Source organism: Scardinius erythrophthalmus, assembly GCF_964197995.2.
Source record: "Scardinius erythrophthalmus genome assembly, contig: HAP1_SCAFFOLD_73, whole genome shotgun sequence".
NCBI classification, from domain to species: Eukaryota; Metazoa; Chordata; class Actinopteri; order Cypriniformes; family Leuciscidae; genus Scardinius; species Scardinius erythrophthalmus.
The window spans coordinates 50,119-68,876 of record NW_028296528.1 but is presented as its reverse complement, the minus strand read 5'-3'; the positions used below and the strand labels follow the sequence as shown (position 1 = coordinate 68,876).

At 37.1% G+C, this 18,758-nt stretch overlaps 1 long non-coding RNA gene across 1 annotated transcript; it reads right to left on the bottom strand.

Annotated features, from left to right (window-relative positions):
* Positions 1–13,801: 13,801 nt before the first annotated feature.
* On the bottom strand, positions 13,802–17,656 carry LOC308686266. The gene is made up of 5 exons (XR_014029556.1): positions 17,381–17,656; positions 16,069–16,179; positions 15,559–15,818; positions 14,603–14,663; positions 13,802–14,433 (listed from the first exon to the last, which is right to left on the bottom strand). It is a non-coding gene; the product is annotated as an uncharacterized lncRNA (long non-coding RNA).
* Positions 17,657–18,758: the final 1,102 nt, after the last annotated feature.

The window sequence follows — 18,758 nt, the reverse complement described above, 5'->3', positions numbered from 1 at the left end:
GGATTAAGGAACCTGCAGAGAAAGAGAAGAACAAATCAAAAAAGAATAGATCACCAAACTACATATTACAATATGAATAACTACTAGACTAAGAGGTTAAGCAAATGCTGCTCTTGTTTATTCATGCAATCACAATATCATAAAAAATGAATGGCTTCAAAAAGAAGTATTTTGAACACATCCTTGTTCTGCTTTAATTCTATATATCCCCAATAACCTTTCCCCCAATAATCATTTACACGTCCAAAATAAAATTGCGTTTATTTCCACACAAAAAAAATGTTGTGTATAGCCTACCATATATATATATATATATATATATATATATATATATATATATATATATATATATATATATATATATATATACACACACACTGTATATATGAAGAGTTCAGATGCAAAAGCCTCTAAGTGCCAACTGAAATTTTCTTCTAGAATGATCATTTACAGTATATAAAGCTTGTATATTTAAGTTCAGTAATTTCACTTAAATGACAATTAATAGGTAATTTGCATTGCATTTAAGTGAAATTATATATTATATTATATATTATATGTAATATTAATACAATTACGAGTTTATAAAAAAAAACATGTTGTAGGCATATAGGCTAGCCTATAAACTCGTAATTTTATAAATTTTGGCCGTGTAAATGCTTATTCATTTCTCTTTCTTATGAGACTGTTGTATTTATTTCTCTTTCTTATGAGACTATTGTAAGCGACTTACCGTGGTGGAATCGCGCTGGGCAATGGTTTCTGCGATGGTCGCACACAGTGACGTGTTGCACAAAATTGCGCCAAAATATCAATCATAATTAAAAAGCACAGTCTTAATATTTTTTTATAATATTTTTTTAATATAATTTTAAAGGGGTCAGCATAAATGTCTAAGTGAAGGAAACACGGGTATATTACATTTAAACACACAACTTCCCAGAATGCATCCATCACTTTGCCAAAGGATATGTCCATATTAAGCAATAAAAACATTTCTGCAGTAGGCTGTTTAATTTATTACAACATCATAATCAGTAATGAGAAGAAAGTTCTATAAAAGTAGGCTAAGGTTTTTTTTTTTTTTTTTTTTTTTTTTTTGTCGCATAAAAAGCAAAGTTGTAGGCTATAGGATCACTATAGTATAAGCAATTGCAAATTGAAATACCATCGGCAAAATCCCACCTAAATTAAGGCATGTTTTAAGCCTACAGCAAATATGCAGTCCTGCAATTATGTCGTTTTAATGTAGCCTAAAATTATATTTTAAAAAATAAATAAATAAAAAGGATAGAGAGATAGAAAAAGTCGTGATACCGATTTAGTCAAGGATTTCTGCCCCACGAAAATGTATGGTCACCGCGCCAATTATTGTACAGTAGCCTATGCGCCACACGCTACTGTGAAATACACATTTTCAGCATAATTAATCACCTGAAACCATACTTTCCAGCTGGATGGATAACCCCCATTTCGTCAAAATCCAAAGATGAGGGATTTGCATTCAAATATCGGACGACCCTCTCCGTTGTCAAGCGACGAATAGGGGGTACCCTCAACGTCGGCATATGGACGTGAGGGGGAAATGATCAAACTATGTGATCTAAAATTATAAAATATCCCATCTAAATTAAGGCATGTGTTAAGCATACAGCAAATATAAAGTCCTGTAAATATGTAATTTTAATGTAGCCCAAAATGATATAAAAAAAAAGAGAAAGGAAAAGGTCGTGATACCCATTCAGACAAGGGTTTCTGCCTCACGAAAATGTATGCTCACCGCACCAATGAATGATTGTAACAATATGCGCTGCACGCTACTGCAAAATACACATTTGCAGCATAAAATCAGTCGCCTAAAACCATTCTTTCCAGTGCAGGCAAACCACTGGATGTGTAACCCCATTTCGTCAAAATCCAAAGATGAGGGATTTGCACTCAAATCTATCGGACGACCCTCTCCGTTGTCAAGCGACGAATAGGGGGTACCCTCAACGTCGGCATATGGACGTGAGGGGGAAATGATCAAACTATGTGATCTAAAATTATAAAATATCCCACCTAAATTAAGGCATGTGTTAAGCATACAGCAAATATAAAGTCCTGTAATTATGTAATTTTAAAGTAGCCCAAAATGATATAAAACAGAGAAAAGAAAAGGTCGTGATACCCATTCAGACAAGGGTTTCTGACCACGAAAATGTATGCTCACCGCACCAATGAATGATTGTAACAATATGCGCTGCACGCTACTGCAAAATACACATTTGCAGCATAAAATCAGTCGCCTAAAACCATTCTTTCCAGCGCAGGCAAACCACTGGATGTGTAACCCCATTTCGTCAGAATTCAAAGATGAGGGATTTGCACTCAAATCTATCGGACGACCCTCTCCGTTGTCAAGCGACGAATAGGGGGTACCCTCAACGTCGGCTTTTGGACGTGAGGGGGAAATGACCAAACGGCAGTATGTGACGAATAGGGGTGAGACCGTGTTGGTTCAACAACAAGATTGCAAACTGCAGCAACAGGCTGGACAGGACAAAGACAGCACTCTGGAGAAAGCTCTTAGAGGAACATTTCTCCCAGTCTGGCAGTTTCTTCTCTGCTTTTATGCTGGCTAACTCGTGACTGGTAAGCAGGTGCAGCCGAGGACAATCAGCTACCTGCCAGACAGATTGAGTAGGAGGAGCCAAAGGGGAAACAGATGGAGAAACAGAAAAAGCACAAAAACACATTAAAGAACACACACAGCTCTTCTGATGGACCATGACAATAATTAATACATCTCTGGATGTAACACCCCCACCCAGGTAGCAAAGAATTCTGTCCTAGATTTGGCATTAAGCCGGCACAGTTGGCATTCAGTCGGCACTGGCATGAGGCATGTGAACAGAACATGGCCCGGTTATGGGGGGGATTGAACCATCTTTAAGGCGGCAAACAGGAAATGGGCCAGTGGTTAAGTGTATTATTTGGCCCACATGTAAAATATAGAAATGCGGCCCACATATGAGTGGCCAGACTTATCCCACAGTTAAAATGTAATTTCAGATGTTTCATGATAGATAATATTTTCATACACACAGCTGTTTCCCCTATTCCTGTTTGCAGTGTGGGTTTATTGCTCTCTATCAACCATGGACTTCTTCTGCACTGAATAAAGACGTTGAACTCCTGAGGTTGTCCTTGATGCTGTTGTGGTTGAGAGAGTTCTTTCTCTCCTGAGTGAGCACATGTCTGGCTGTGAATTGAAGCCTGCTGCCCTGGGACCTGCTGAGGCCACGCAGGACAGCACGGCACCCTGAACATTATGAGAAGCCAAGAGTTGATCGTTGCAAGAGTGATGGTAAGGTTACAGTTTTCTTCTGAGTTGGATTGAAGAAAAGACAGTCTGACTCCTTTGGGAGAGAAAGGATCACAGGCGGTGGTCATGGCCTGCTGGGGCCCTTGGGCCCCAGTGGGGAGGGGGTTCCCCGCAGGTATCAACCTGAAGAAGCAGCAGAAGAGGCCAGAAGAGAAGAGAGAGGAGGGTCACTTTGGATTTGTTTCTAATAAAGCCTGAGAAAGGCCCCACCTCTCCGGGTTTGCTTGACCAATGAGAAGGGTGGAATTTCCAAGCGGGAAGATTCCTCTGTGGTTGATTTATGAATCTTTGTTCTAAGCGTGCTCATTTGCATGTGCAGCTGGATTGGTTTCTGATGATGAAACTAAGAAAGATTCTTGTAATACTAATATGTTGCGCAGCTATTGGCATATCATGTACACAAAGTTTTCAATCTTCAAAGTACCAATTTAGAGACCAAACATGGTATAGGTGAGGTTACATTGACCGTTGGTTCTATAATAAAATACATAGTATCAAAGAGGTAATAGTATCAAAAGATAATAGTATTAAAAGACACAACACAAGACAGTAAATCATTCAGAAAATGTTCTGGGATGCATGTTAATTTCATGTTAATCAGTTAATCGATAAATGAATGCAGGAGAGTCTGTTCTAATATTTGTAGGTCTTGTGGCAGAAGCCCTGTTCACATTGCTAAGAGTCATAAAACCAACTTATCTGATCGTGGTCATGGTAACTAAGACCTTCTTGCGCTGTTTTGGGGGATGGGGCCACAGATCCCAGAGTGAGTTTTAAATATAATTTGTTAAACTATTACAAATACTCGTGTCAGACTTGTCTCAGTCGTTACAGTTAGTATGAGTTAACATAATCGGAAAGTTAAATGTTAAAGATGTGCCACCATGTACAATCGTAGCTGTTATTTAAAATGTAGTAGTTCACTAAATGTTCGTCGATTACATTTAACTTTAGATGACATCAGACATCTTTATTTTGTATTACAGCCATTTATTTATTTCAATTTAAGTGTCATACACTGATGGATTGAAGGTCCCGTTCTTCGTGATCCCATGTTTCAAACTTTAGTTAGTGTGTAATGTTGTTGTTAGAGTATAAATAATATCTGTAAAATTATAAAGCTCAAAGTTCAATGCCAAGCGAGGTATTTTATTTAACAGAAGTCACCTAACATCGAACGGCCGGTTTGGACTACATCCCTCTACTTCTTTCTTTAATGACGTCACTAGAACCGTTTTTTGACTAACCTCCGGCCACAGGAATACACAAAAAAAAGGGGGCGTGGTCTTGTTGCGCTCCCACGGAGAAGAGGAAGAGTTGCGTTTGTAGAGTGTGTTTGTCGCCATGTCGTCGAGACGCTGTTATTTTCATCCCGGAGTCAAATCACCTTTTTTTGGCCTTTCCTGAGCGCATGCATCTCCAAGTTATGGTAAGAGGCGTGACCTTTCCGGGCAACGTGCGCTAAGCTGCTGTCGAATCACAACACAGGAACCGCTGGCACAATCAGAACTCGTTACGTATTTCTGAAGGAGGGACTTCGGTAACACTTTATTTTGATAGTCCGTTTGTTGAGACTATACTAGTTATTAGTAGCCATTCAGTAGCTTGTCAACAGTGCATCAGTTGACATTCAACAACACTGTTTCAACTGACAAGTAACATACGTTCAACTGACTGCCTATAGACTATAAGGTACAATTCAAGTGTTAATCTACAGATTTTTTGAAAAAGTGCCTGTTGACTGTCAATGTTATTTTGCAACAGGTTATTAACCAATTGGCGACTAACTTTCAATTGTCAACTAACTTTCTGTAGATTGAGTACCAACAACTCAAGATCAATCTGTCAGTTAAATGTCAACAGTCATGTCAGCATATGAAGTATATGATACTGTATATCCTAATCAAGGGGTCTCATGTGCATCAAATTAATGATTATTTTAGCTGATTTAAAACTGTTTTTAAACATGTTTTAACCATTTGTAGATAATCTGTTGATAGTCAACTAAAGATTACATGTAGTTGCTTATTTGTTGCTTGTCAACAAAGAAATTGTTTATGATCAGTTGACTATTAATAGACATTCTCAACTAAGCGTTAGTAGATATATTTTAGGACTATCTAATTAAAGTGAAAAACAGTTTATATCAGTAGAAAGTCTATAACCTATCAACAGATTAATATGTTTATGATCAGTTGACTATTAATAGACATTATCCACTAAGTGTTAGTAGATATCTTTTAGGACTATCTAATTAAAGTGAAAGACAGTTGATATCAGTAGAAAGTCTATAACCTATCAACAGATTGCATACTTAACCTGACTGAAGTAGAACAAACACTATGGCCAGCACATCAGAGAAAAAAAAATCACTTTTATTAAATAAAAAATAAATAAATAATACAACCCATTATTTACTAGGATATCACGATCACATCTGAACCATCTGATTATGTGAAAAAAATTATATTGAGCATTCTAAATGAGAAAACTCTCAATAGTCATCATTTCAAATACCCGAGGCCAAGATCAAAAGTTAAACAACAAATAACAATCATTATTAATTAATACATTTAGCCTTTCATGACAGTAAGTTTTACAGAAAATCGCATTTATTAAATGCAGTTTAACGTTATAACAGTTACTCATTTAAGAAATAATCTCTGTTCCTGCTGCAAACTCGCTTAATTCGGAGGATTAACAGACAAGACTATAGTTTAAACCCTTAACAATACCTTCTTTAATCGTTTAACCATTTTGTAACATTTAGTTTATTTAACGTTACGGTGAGACACAAAAGGCGTTTTCTCCTATAGAACCATAATACACAAAAACACAATATAAATTAACAAAATACATAATTTTTATTAGCTAACGTAACGTTAGATGTAATCCAAATCTTTATAATCCATACGCAAGCAAGAAACAGATCCAAATTCAGCCCTTCATCCACATCCAGCGATCTCCATCTCCATTCTCAGCAGCGACCGTAAATGTCAAATCCCGCGCTCGTGATGAATTTAAATTCAAAAATTGCGCCCTCAAGAAGCGTTACGACATGTTTTACGGCAGTGATATCAAACGCTCATTGGCTCTCGCCTGCTTCGTCACAGATTGCAGCATGCCGTGTTTCAGTTTAAACAACATTGAAATGCAGAAGGGAAGCTGGGTTAACATTTTCATGGATTAATAACTTAAATTCTGCTCTGTCCCTTATACAAAACTATTATATACTGCCAGAGAGGACTGCAACACATCGTCATTTGAGCGACTTTTGGTACCGATTTACATTTTCGCAATAAATTATTATGATTACACATCTGTTGTTTTTCTTCATAATTTTAGCCTGCATAGTTTTAAGAAATGGTTATGGGTATAGGTTTAGGGGCAGGAGTAGGATTAATGTTAGTGGCTCAATTTCAAATGCTATTAATAAAACTGGCATTTCCCTACACATCTCTGTCCATAAAGTGTTTTATTCTTTTTATATTCTGTATAAAATGAGTAATTTATATTTAGGTTTGGGAGTAGGGTTAAGGGAACTTACATTTATCTATAAAACAGTATAAGGGAAATGATACAGACATTTTTATGATTCGTAAACGTTTTGTTGCTGTGAATTCGTAATAATTCTACGTTGCAGACACGTCTGTATCATACGTTTCAGCATCTATCCAAACGTACAAAAAAGTATGTTTACAATCTGTTGATAGGTTATAGACTTTCTACTGATATAAACTGTTTTTCACTTTAATTAGCTAGTCCTAAAATATATCTACTAACACTTAGTGGATAATGTCTATTAATAGTGTACTGATCATAAACAATTTATTTGTTGACAAGCAACAGATCTAATCTTTAGTTGACTATCAACAGATTATCTACAAATGGTTAACATTTTTTTAAAAACAGTTTTAAATCAGCTAAAATAATCATTAATTTGATGCACATGAGACCCCTTGAGTAGGATATACAGTATCATATACTTCATATGCTGACATGACTGTTGACATTTAACTGACAGATTGATCTTGAGTTGTTGGTACTCAATCTACAGAAAGTTAGTTGACAATTGAAAGTTAGTCGACAATTGGTTAATAACCTGTTGCAAAATAACATTGACAGTCAACAGGCACTTTTTTCGTAAGATCTGTAGATTAACACTTGAATTGTACCTTATGGTCTATAGGCAGTCAGTTGAACGTATGTTACTTGTCAGTTGAAACAGTGTTGTTGAATGTCAACTGATGCACTGTTGACAAGCTACTGAATGGCTACTAATAACTAGTAAAGTCTCAACAAACGGACTATCAAAATAAAGTGTTACCGGGACTTCATAGAACAAGGAAGTCATCAGCCCGTTCTTAGGACAGTGAAAACAGCGGTATACAGATAAGTAAATTGTGTGAAAGATACTGTGTTTTTTTACACACGAAACATGAACACAATACTGCACACTGTAAACACAATCAAAGCTTTAACCCTCTCGGGACGGATTGGGCGGTACCACCCAAAATGGCATCCTTTTACAAATGTGTAATTATCTTAAAAACTATTTTATGAGATGCAGTCTTTTTTGCCGTCTTCCTCAGATTCCGCTGAAAACAATGGTATATGGTATTCACCTTATTTTTAACGGAAATACGGACGCAGCCAGTTGACGGTATTTTGTGCGAGACTTCCGGTCAGGCACTTCCGGTAACTGGCGCGCTGATCACTTTTCACCATATCGGTTAATTAAACAAGTGTTCCTAACAACTAACTCATCGTCATGGCTTCGGGGAAGACCGGGATTGTTTGTGCAGTTAGAGGTTGTCATAAACTGATACAAAAGAAAGGTTTACTTGGAGCAGGAGTGTTTTAATCATCGAAATCATTGACATTTTAATCAGGCGCCCTACGACCAGAGACACACTGGCTGCGTGGCGTTTCTGTTGCGTGGCGTTTTACATGTCTTTGCACACCAGAAACGTGTCTGACGCGGCACTGCTAGGTGACATATGATCCTCATTCATTGGTGATTATATTCGACATAATGGGGAGAGAGTTGTGGAAGGCCTTTAATGTTAAACATATATATAGCAGCAAAGACAACGTCGGCAGTATTGACGGCAAAACAGGCTACAGAATATTTCGTTCTGTATTGACAGGTGCAATATTAGAAAATCGATTTTTTTTCATTGCATTTATATCAGCATTTGTCAAAACCTAAAATTTCAAACATCAAAATGTAATTTATTAATATGTATTCATGTAAAATTAAATACAAAGATCTTTTCCTATTCTATTTTGTCTGGAAACGCTTCCAAAACGCTTGCGTGTCGCGTGAAAAATAGGCGTCGATTCTATTTATAGCATGCACGCGTTTTCCGCGCCTGTGAGACGCGCATGTCACGCAGGCAGTGTGCACGTTCTAACCTGTTAACATGGGAGCCGAAATAAAAACGGACACGCAGTGTGTCGCCGGCCTGAGGAATCCCTTCGCCTGTGGTTAAAAGCTTTACATTTGAAGAAACCATCGAAACGACCGTATGTTTGTTCTTTTCATTTCGTGAGCACCTATAGAAGACCACCCGATACCAGAAAAGTGGCTGGGCTATGAAGTCTCAATAAAAACCATGATAAAAACTCCAAGGAGAAACAAAATCATTATAGTAACCCCTGTATAAAATCTAGTGATCATGGCATAATGGCATGATCATGGCATTTATTTTGTATGATTTACAACTATTTATAGCCATCTACTTATTGCTATCCATCCTATGCTTTGGTTGCATTCTTATGGCATTATTAATACATTTGACATGACAAAATACCTCCATATTAGTCCAGCGTTGGCTCGACTATGTTTAGGGCGGGGCTGAAGGCGCCGGTGAAGTTTTGTCACTCTGCCAGCTAGATGCATGAGTGTTTTCAACCAGGTCCGGTACCCTAACTGAGTGAGGCGGGGCTTTAGTTCTTTGTAGTATTCATCTGCTACGGCATGTGTAACATTTTTCTATCAACTCTGCATAATCCTTCGCGATCGATATGTTATTTAGCCCAGGGAAGCGAGGAAACGGAAGTGCCGCACAAAAAACGGATATTGGACCCATGTTTACTTCCGCGTTCGAAAATAAGGTGGATACACACTTCCTTGTTGCGTAATACCACTGCGTATAAGGCCAATGAAATCGATGTTGTTAGGAGTATCCCACACACAAAGACCAATGGAAAAATTGCCGCTGGGAGGAACATTTTTCTTACCCAATCAGAAGAAGGTTACCATGACTTATTCTAGCTAATCAGAGGACTCTGTAGCCTTGCAAGGGGTGGTACTATAGTAAGTGATATGATGCAAACAGCCGCGTCGAGTGGAGGAGACAGAGAGCGAACGGAGCAGAGTATACGTGGGTTTCTCGGCGACGTCATCACTGCTTGCGCACGCAACCAAGAGGCAAAAGACCCGCGGTCTTCGTACCGGAGTAAAGGGTTTAAGCTAGTAGCAAAGTGGTTTTGTTGTCGCTAAGTCAAAATGCCAAGGAGTTGTTGCGTAATTTATTTACATGCAGGCCTATCTGTTGTGTTTTATCTGCTCATTTAAATTATACGTGTTGTAAGTAATTCCAAATCTAGGCGAATGGAAGAGTGGGACAGAAGGAGGAAGTTGTATGTTATATTCTTTCTATTCATAATTTGACGAGCTGCACATGACCACATAGCACGTATATAGTTGTATGCATCAAGGGATTTGTACGCTCTAATCATTTCTCTTGTATACACACTTGGTGTCTGAATAAGATAATTATATATATCAGGCCATACAATTGCTGGCCACCTCTTGTCATCCACAATCCAAAGATCGTCATGTATTGCGCAGGGATCCGGTAAGATCTCACCATTGCTGAGATTAAGTTTTTTAATATTTATATATAGATTATAATCGCCACGGTCGGAGGTACTAATGGCTTCTCACATAATCCATCGTCAAATCTTTGATTTACAGTAAAGTAACGTTATATGTGTCATGAAATGTTGCAGGTCGTAAAGTAACGTAAACAAAGTTCACTTATATAAAAGCAAATTCGGGGTCTAGAGATGCTGCACTGCTAACATTGGCTATTACATTACTAACTTAGTCTAACATAATAATTCATACATGCATCACATTATGTCCGGATTTTGATTCGTAAACAGTTGGACGTTTTAAATATGAGACACAAACAAACAGATCCAACTCTGAAATTGCAGTTTATTATTGAGTCAACAAGAAATTACAAACAATGCGAAATCTACGTTAATTACAATGTTCTTTTACAGAACTCGGCATAACAGATAGCGGTTTTCTGCCTCCTGGATGCGCGCGCATCCGGTATAGTTTGTATACAAGAAACCCGTGTATAGACGAATCCGGCGAAACTACCGGAAGTAAACGGGCGCCATTACTGAGCTGTTGCTGGGTAGCGTTGCGCCATTGCCTCCTATTGGTTTGGTTGCTTCCACTGGAATAAACAGCCCGCGATTTACGACTGTCACTAACGTTACATCTACAACTTTACTATTCTTCCTCTGCAGAGTTATTTGAACAGTATAAGTGTTGTTAATGGTCTGTGAAAATCGGACAGGTCCTTTAAGAACTATGTATTTATCATCTGGTAGAGTGTGCATTATTTGACCAACCCATACGGACTGAGCTTAGATAATTTTTTTGACCCTCTATCAGTGACCTGTAGTAAAGTTGGCATTTTGTTGATCATCGGATGCCAGGCGAAGGAGAAAATACTCTTGAATACCTTTAAAACAACCGAAGGGGCGCGTTGGGGCAGTAGTAGCATTAACGTTACTGTATTTGCTTGACTGTGACTCTGAGAACCAACAACGCTAGCAGTTAGCTGTACCTTACCCTTTCCTTTTGAAATGTGAAAATGAGATAAATAATGGTCACAAAATAAAAACATGAATTCGTTTATTTGATATCATTAATTAATTTATTGTTGCCATTCCAAATGGACAGATCTTTTAATAGTTTCCTCGTTAGCTTGCCTAGCTAGCATAGTTATTGCCAAGCTATTTTCATAAATAATCTGTAAGATCGTTTGTACCTTCATCTGTGACTGGAGGCCACTGTCTAACATCATCAACCCAACAAGTCATTCTGCCTGGCTGTAGCTGTCATCGAGGGTGCGTTTGCGTTATCACGGAGGTTTGTTTACATACTAGTAACAGCTCAGTAATGGCGTCGCCACAAGATGGCAGCCTACACAGAACGCTCGTCGGATTCGTCTATAGGGTATATGTCGAACGCCGCATTACGAAACCGGAAAACAGAACGCATCGCTTCCGGTTCAGGTCTTTTGTATGTGCTTCATGCATTTTTTTACTGTTTTAGTCAAGATAACTTAAAAGGAGCGAGCAAAGATGATCATAACCAATGTCCCTCGCATGTGAAGATCGATATTTAAAAGTAAAAAAAAAAAAAATCTTCACACTAACGTTTAGATATTTAAATAGAATAAAAAGCCAATAACAAAGTGAGATAGGTAGGTTAGCTGATTACCTTAAAATTCCATAGATATCAGTTCATACGGCTGTTAACACTTTCTATGACAAGCGGATGCGATGAGACCAGGTTTCCGGTTTCGTCATGCGACGTTCGACATATACCCTATTACACACAGAGATTTATATGATAGAGAGACAGAACGATTATAATATTTATTAGCAATATTTAATATTTATAGCATATTAGCAATTATAGCATTATTATTTTATTGTTTTAGCACTTGTATGATGGCAAGCAGTAAAAGATTTCAGTAAAAGAAATATCTGTCTAGCAAAGGGTTTGAAAAATATATTTTTTGTTCAAAAACTGTTCACTATTGGTGTGTGAGGTGTGATTTTCAGTAATAAATGACTAAAATAAAATTTTCGTTTTTGAAATTCTCTAGTTTATTGTACATTTTTTACTCATACTTCCTTTATAAACACATTACATGCATTCTTATGTTATCTTAGGGTCTTCTGAATCCATAGATACCAAACACATGGTGTTCTATCTCCATTACATATGGTTTATAAGCCTAAATGTAAATATAGAGAAAACGGACCAAAAAGAGCTTAGTCCTCAGAGAGTTAAAAACACACGAAAAACGGGACCTTTAACATACAAAAATGTGTAGCCGCAATTGGCACCTGAAACATCACACAAAAATATAAATATCACAAGGATATTGATTAATTTTGTTTATATTCTATTGATTAAGGATTTTAATAATTTTGTGTATGCTCTTATGATATTTCTATCTATAGAGATTATCAATTTTAAAGTTGGATCATTTTCATGCTAATTTGTGTTATATAAACGCCATAACCCCCACAAAGCCCTCTTAAAATTTAAAATACGCAGAGACACAGAGAGAGATAAAATCAGTATTGTAACAAAAACAAAAAAAAAGATTTCATATTTTTGCAATTTTGAAACAAAATTTCTATGTCTCTAGTCTCTATGTGTAGATGTAACAGAATGTCTGTCAATAGGTTTCTATGTTCAGTTTTAATGTAATTTGAATGTAAACAGCCACATTGTCTTTTGATACAGAAACTAATTTTAGACCATGTATGTTACATATATGTTTCAGCGGCTGTGAGGCATAACCGCCTGACGTATGCGGCCACAGAAAAGGAAATCGATTCCACCATTTAGAGATGGCTATATATGGCCCCGGATAGGGATGGTGGCAGAAGAGAAAAGATGAAGAGAAAAGAGCGTCAGGAGAGTACAACAGGTTAACGGACTTGCGACGTGTGTGCACAGTGCCTCTTGTTCATGAACGGAATCAGATGTTGAAGAGTTGTGTGCACAGTGGCTCTTGTTCATGAACTGAATCAGATGTTGAAGAGTTGTGTGCACAGTGGCTCTTGGTCATGAACTGAAACATATATGTTCAAGAGCTGTGTGAAACATGGCACTGACATTCAAGCACTGGTTTTGTTTAAATGTGAAACAATAAAAATGTGTTAAGAATACTGTTGTTTTTCAGACATTTTTCAGCTGGGCCAAGGGTGTGTATAAAGTGGCTAGATCAAGGTTTTATTGAGGCTGATATGTAGAATCAAATGTTTGGTCCAACAAAGGACCAGAATAGGGCCAGCTATAGTCATACACTGTAAAAAATTCTGCTGTGATTTTACAGTAAATTACTGGCTACTAATTGCATTACTTTCACAGTAATTTACAGTAAGAAATTTAATGTAAATTATAGTAAAATTACACTTGTGTACAGTGATTTCACAGTTAATTATATCACATTATTACTGTAATTTCACAGTGATTTATTGTGTTTCGGCTGTAAAAGTAATGCAATTAGTAGCCAGTAATTAACTGTAAAGTTACAATTAAATACAGCAATGCAATGTGATCACAGAAAAGTAGTAATAAAAAAAAACAAGATTAAACAATGCTTTCCTCAATTGTTTTATTTTTTACAATTGATACAATAATATCACAACAAACATGTTGCATTAAGCTGTTAGGACTACATCCCAAACTCTAACTTGACTGACACTATTCTCAGAACACAGATTCTAATTCTAATTCTTCCAAATGCAATGACACAAGAACTGGTAAAGGTGAATGTGTATGTATGTTGAATGCATGTTGGCTTGTGAATGTGTGTTTTACCTTATGAATGTGCACAGGTCAGGTAATGGGTAAGGACCCAAAAAACAAAACTGTTTATTCATTTATACTGGCAGCGACCCCAGAAGGATGAGGCAGATTAAGTGTGAGAGCAGGCAGGAGTAGGCAACGAGATTATCAGTCCAATAAACACAGGGAAAATCCAAAACAATAGCCAGGTAGAAGGTCTCAACCATAAGGGCAGTCCAAAATATTCAGTGGCAATATGGCAGGTGAAAATGAAGAGAGGCAACAATGACTGGAGCAAATGGAAAAAAAGCACAAAATCTGCTTTGCCATCCATTCAAAATCCACAAGTTTTCGTAATAGAGAACAAACTTGCTGATCGATGCCACCCTGCTTCTTTTTGGATTTAGATCCTGTATCAAGGTTGATGCCCAGGAAGCACCTAAGACGACAAGTAAAAAAGTTACATTTCAGAGTCTGATAGATTCCCTATTTATTTTTATAAATTTGAAAAAGCAGTCTAACTTCACAATATATTTTACAGTGATTATTTTTCAATAATCCATTAAGTTTTTCCACATTTGCTGATCACAACAGCACATGCAAAATACCTTAGGTAAGAGGTGCTGGTCCTGTTGCTGCGACAGATATCCAGGAACAGGAATGAGCACCCTTTAACATAAGGCGTTTTAAAAATAGTCTTAATGTTATGGACAGAAAAACAAGAGTCATGATATAGAGTGAAATAGGATTATTAAACTTCAAAAAGTGATAGTTTAATTAAAGAAATGCAATGCACGCTTGCAAAAGCGTAACGTAATGCGATTACAAGACACGTGACCAAGTGCACATCACAGAGCGATGGAAAAGGTGAGCGTTTGCAGTTAAAAACTACATAATTATCGTTTTGTTTATAAAAATTATCAATCGTTTCAGATCAGAAGACTTTTATTTGTCGACTGGAATCGTGTGGATTATTTTGATGCAGCCTAAATATGCATTTTGGACCAGCTGAATTTTAAACTGCAGATAAATAGTCACAAATGTTAAAATGTCATTCACAGAAATAAAATGACAGACACAAACTTGTACTCTTTCATTCACATTCCCAGTATACACTCAATTAGGCACTTCCAGCTTCTCAAATCTGCCATTTCAAATTGCCGCGCCTATCTCTCTTACTGCCACTGAGTTTGAAAATGCAAAAGTTAGTTACGCATCTAATACAGTATATCGCAAAAAAAGTTGCAAAAGTCAATGTGTGAAGATTTGATATTGCAATGGCAGATTTGAGAAGTGCTTAATTGAGGTTGTGCTGCGAATGTGAATGAAAGAATACAAGTTTGTGTCTGTCATTGTATTTCTGTGAATGACTTTTACATTTGTAACTATCTGCAGCTTAAAATTCAGAATGCATGTTTGTGACTATTTTCTGCAAGTGCTGATCTCAACATTCAACAAGTTTTCACATTGGAGATGTGAGTGTAAATTTTAGTGTACAAGTACAAATATTAATTGTACAAGTTCTCAAATTCACATCTAATCTCGAGTTTTGCTACTCTTTTACCTTCATAAGATCACGCTGGCAATTGGTGGGAGAGGAGTTGGCCGTTGGGTCTGTGTGGAGGACTGGTCTGGTTCTCGTGGATCTGATCCGATGACTGTGCCGATGACTGTTGTGTCAACAAGGTCTTGACAGGCGTTTGTTTCTAGGTCTCGTCTAGTTGTCATGGTCTCTTCTGACATTCAGGGCTCACTGTGTTCATCTTAGGGTGCAGGTCCAGCATCTGATCTGGATACGGACTAGATCCGGCTGACAACAGTAACCTCGGGATAAGAATGAGACAGAGAGACTAACATTAGCAAAAATGCCATTGTTCATTGTTATGAGAAGTGTTTCCGGTTCTGGTTGAGCTAATTTATGCGGCCTAACAATCCTTTTTGAATTATATAGGATTATAGGGATTTTAATGATATAAATGTATTATGTTTATGCTAGGTTAGAGAGGTGTGTTTTTAATATAGATTTAAACTGCCAGAGTGTGTCTGCCTCCTGATCAACACTAGGAAGACTTACCTTGTGTCTGCTCCTCGATCTACTGCCAGTTAGACGGCTGGATCCACCAGTCCATGATCCCTCGACCTCCATTTCAGCAGCATTAGCTGTCAGGGTTTCTCTGAACTGCATCTTTTAAATAAAGGAATACATATTGTGAAGTCATTATTAAATCTTAAGCATTCGTTTTTTATGTGCATAGGTTTGATAAATGTTGTTGTCAGAGTTCACGCAGCAGTATATGCAAAATATCGGTAACAGTTTACAATAAGGTCTCATTTGTTAACATTAATGTGTTAACTAATATTACCAATACATTTGTTACAGTATTTGTTAACATTAGTTAATACAAATACAACTGTTCAATGTTTGTTCTTGTAGTTCACAGTGCTAATGTTAACAAATACTGTTTTATTTTAAATGTCAAAATGAAAATGAACTAAGATTAATACATTTTGAAGTATTACGCATGGTTACTCTGTTAACTAATGTTGAAAACTAATATTAACAAATAAAACCTTATTATAAAGTGTAACCAAGACTGCAAAAACTGTTGGTGTCAGATTCCAAACAGTGCGATCAGATAAACATGAATTAAGTTAGTATGTTCGCTCATAATCATCATATATCCCCACTGCAGTAAAATGTTAAACCATTTTAATCGCATTATACAGTGATATATAGCCTACTCTTTCATTTTTTCTTTCACTCTAAAGTGCACCTGCTCTAAAGCAAATTACGTTGACGTTAACGTAACATTCAATAACAAAAGTCGAGCAAAAGACAAAGAATTAATAAGCTGCACTTATCTATAACGCTTTCCCGTTTCGGAGCTCCCCACAGAAGTGTTAGCTACAACAAAATAAGTCTTTTTTAATTTCAGATTGTACATATAATGAGTTGTCTCCGCGGGTGTTATGCAGCAGCGTGGTGGTCAGTGTAGTAGTTCGATTCACAAGTAAATGACTCTTTTGAAATGTTAGTGAATCAAATCTATGCACCGAAAGCATAGTCCGACTCCTATGATTCGATAATCACTCGTTGAAAAAGACGAAATAACTGACTAAATTTTAGCAAACAAAATGGAATATAACTACTAAATATAATTTCATTAGCCAACATTACAGTGCACTGGATCCAGCTCAGCAGTTTTTCTAATAAAACAAATACACAATCATCCTAAAATGAAACCGTAACGTTAGGCCTTTTCATCAACACTCCGTATCTCCGCGACCGAATGGGTATTCTGATGTTACGAAGGCCTAATTACCATCGCAAACCATCTCAATTAAAACATCAAACAATAGAACAATAAATGAATTAAATTACTTACCCGTTTTTTTCAGCTGAATGATTCCTCTCGGAAACGAAATGGTCTGCGACGCGTCTGTTGGATCATCCTCAGGATTTAACCGCCAAAATCTTTTTTTTTTTCAGTTTTTTCGTGGCCCGCTTGTGACAAAACGAACTCGGGTCGAAGGTACACACAGCTACACCGAGTATGGACCTGACACCATTACAACTGATTTCAGCCGAGGCTCAGGCTGGCCCATACAGAAAAAGCCGTTGGCCCAACTGTGCTTGCTATCTGGGTGGGGTCTTCGTTCTCAGCTGAACAGCCTATTTTTTTTACAGTAATTTGCTGTCATATCACAGCAGATAGTAAAAAGTCAGTGAGCGAATCCACATTACTGTGAAATTACAATTGTTTACAGTAAATCAATTAAAACAGTATTTTACTGTAAAAAAACACAGTTAAATATTGTGAAAGTCTGGAAATATTTTACAGTGTACATTTGGCTGAGATATGGCTATGACATGGGCCATATGTGGCCCGAGTTCTTGCAACAAGACCTGGTCCAGTCATGTTCCGTAATTCATTGCTGAATTTGGGCCAAGTGAAAGTGGGTTGTGTGGCCCATTACTGGGCCAAACCAATTTTACTATGTGGGCACCCGTAGATACTGTACAAACTGAACTTGCCAAAATCTTAGTTTGTAAAGAAAAAGAAAAAACGTACCGAATGTTTTACATGAGTGGGTTAGTCATCGCAATGAGCTCTTGACAAAGCATCCGCTACTACATTGTCCACTCCTTTTTAGCGCAATTTTCCACCGGACAAAATTGCGATTGTTAACTCATGATTTCTGTTCTGTCTGTGCGCACCAAACTTGTACTTCTATCTACTCCTCAACCAGACCACCTAGAGACTTCGGGTTTTCGGCATTATGTTAAGGAAGGTCTAATCTCGGGAATGCACAAAAAAAATCCAGGAAAAGATTTACTATCTCTTACGCCGCCTTCACACTGGCAGTTGAAATCAGCTCCGTAATACGGAATACGCCCCCAGCGGACGTCGTACACAACGGTGAAAAGCGTCGGAAGCACTGATCTATATAGAATGACATTATATATATATATATATATATATATATATATATATATATATATATCATTATATAGATCAGTGGTCGGAAGCCTCGGAAGCGAGTATATTTAAATATTAAATTATTTAATTGTATTAACTGCCCTAATAACGTTAAAACATCATGAAAATAAAAAAATGACATGACAACTAATCGTTATAAAATCATTATTTATTTTATTAAAAGTTAAGAATCCAGGTTTGTTTATCAGTACCATAGCAACGCTAACTTCCGTTGGGATTTTCAGATAGAAACCGTCCGTAGCCTTTCGCAAGAGTTAAATTT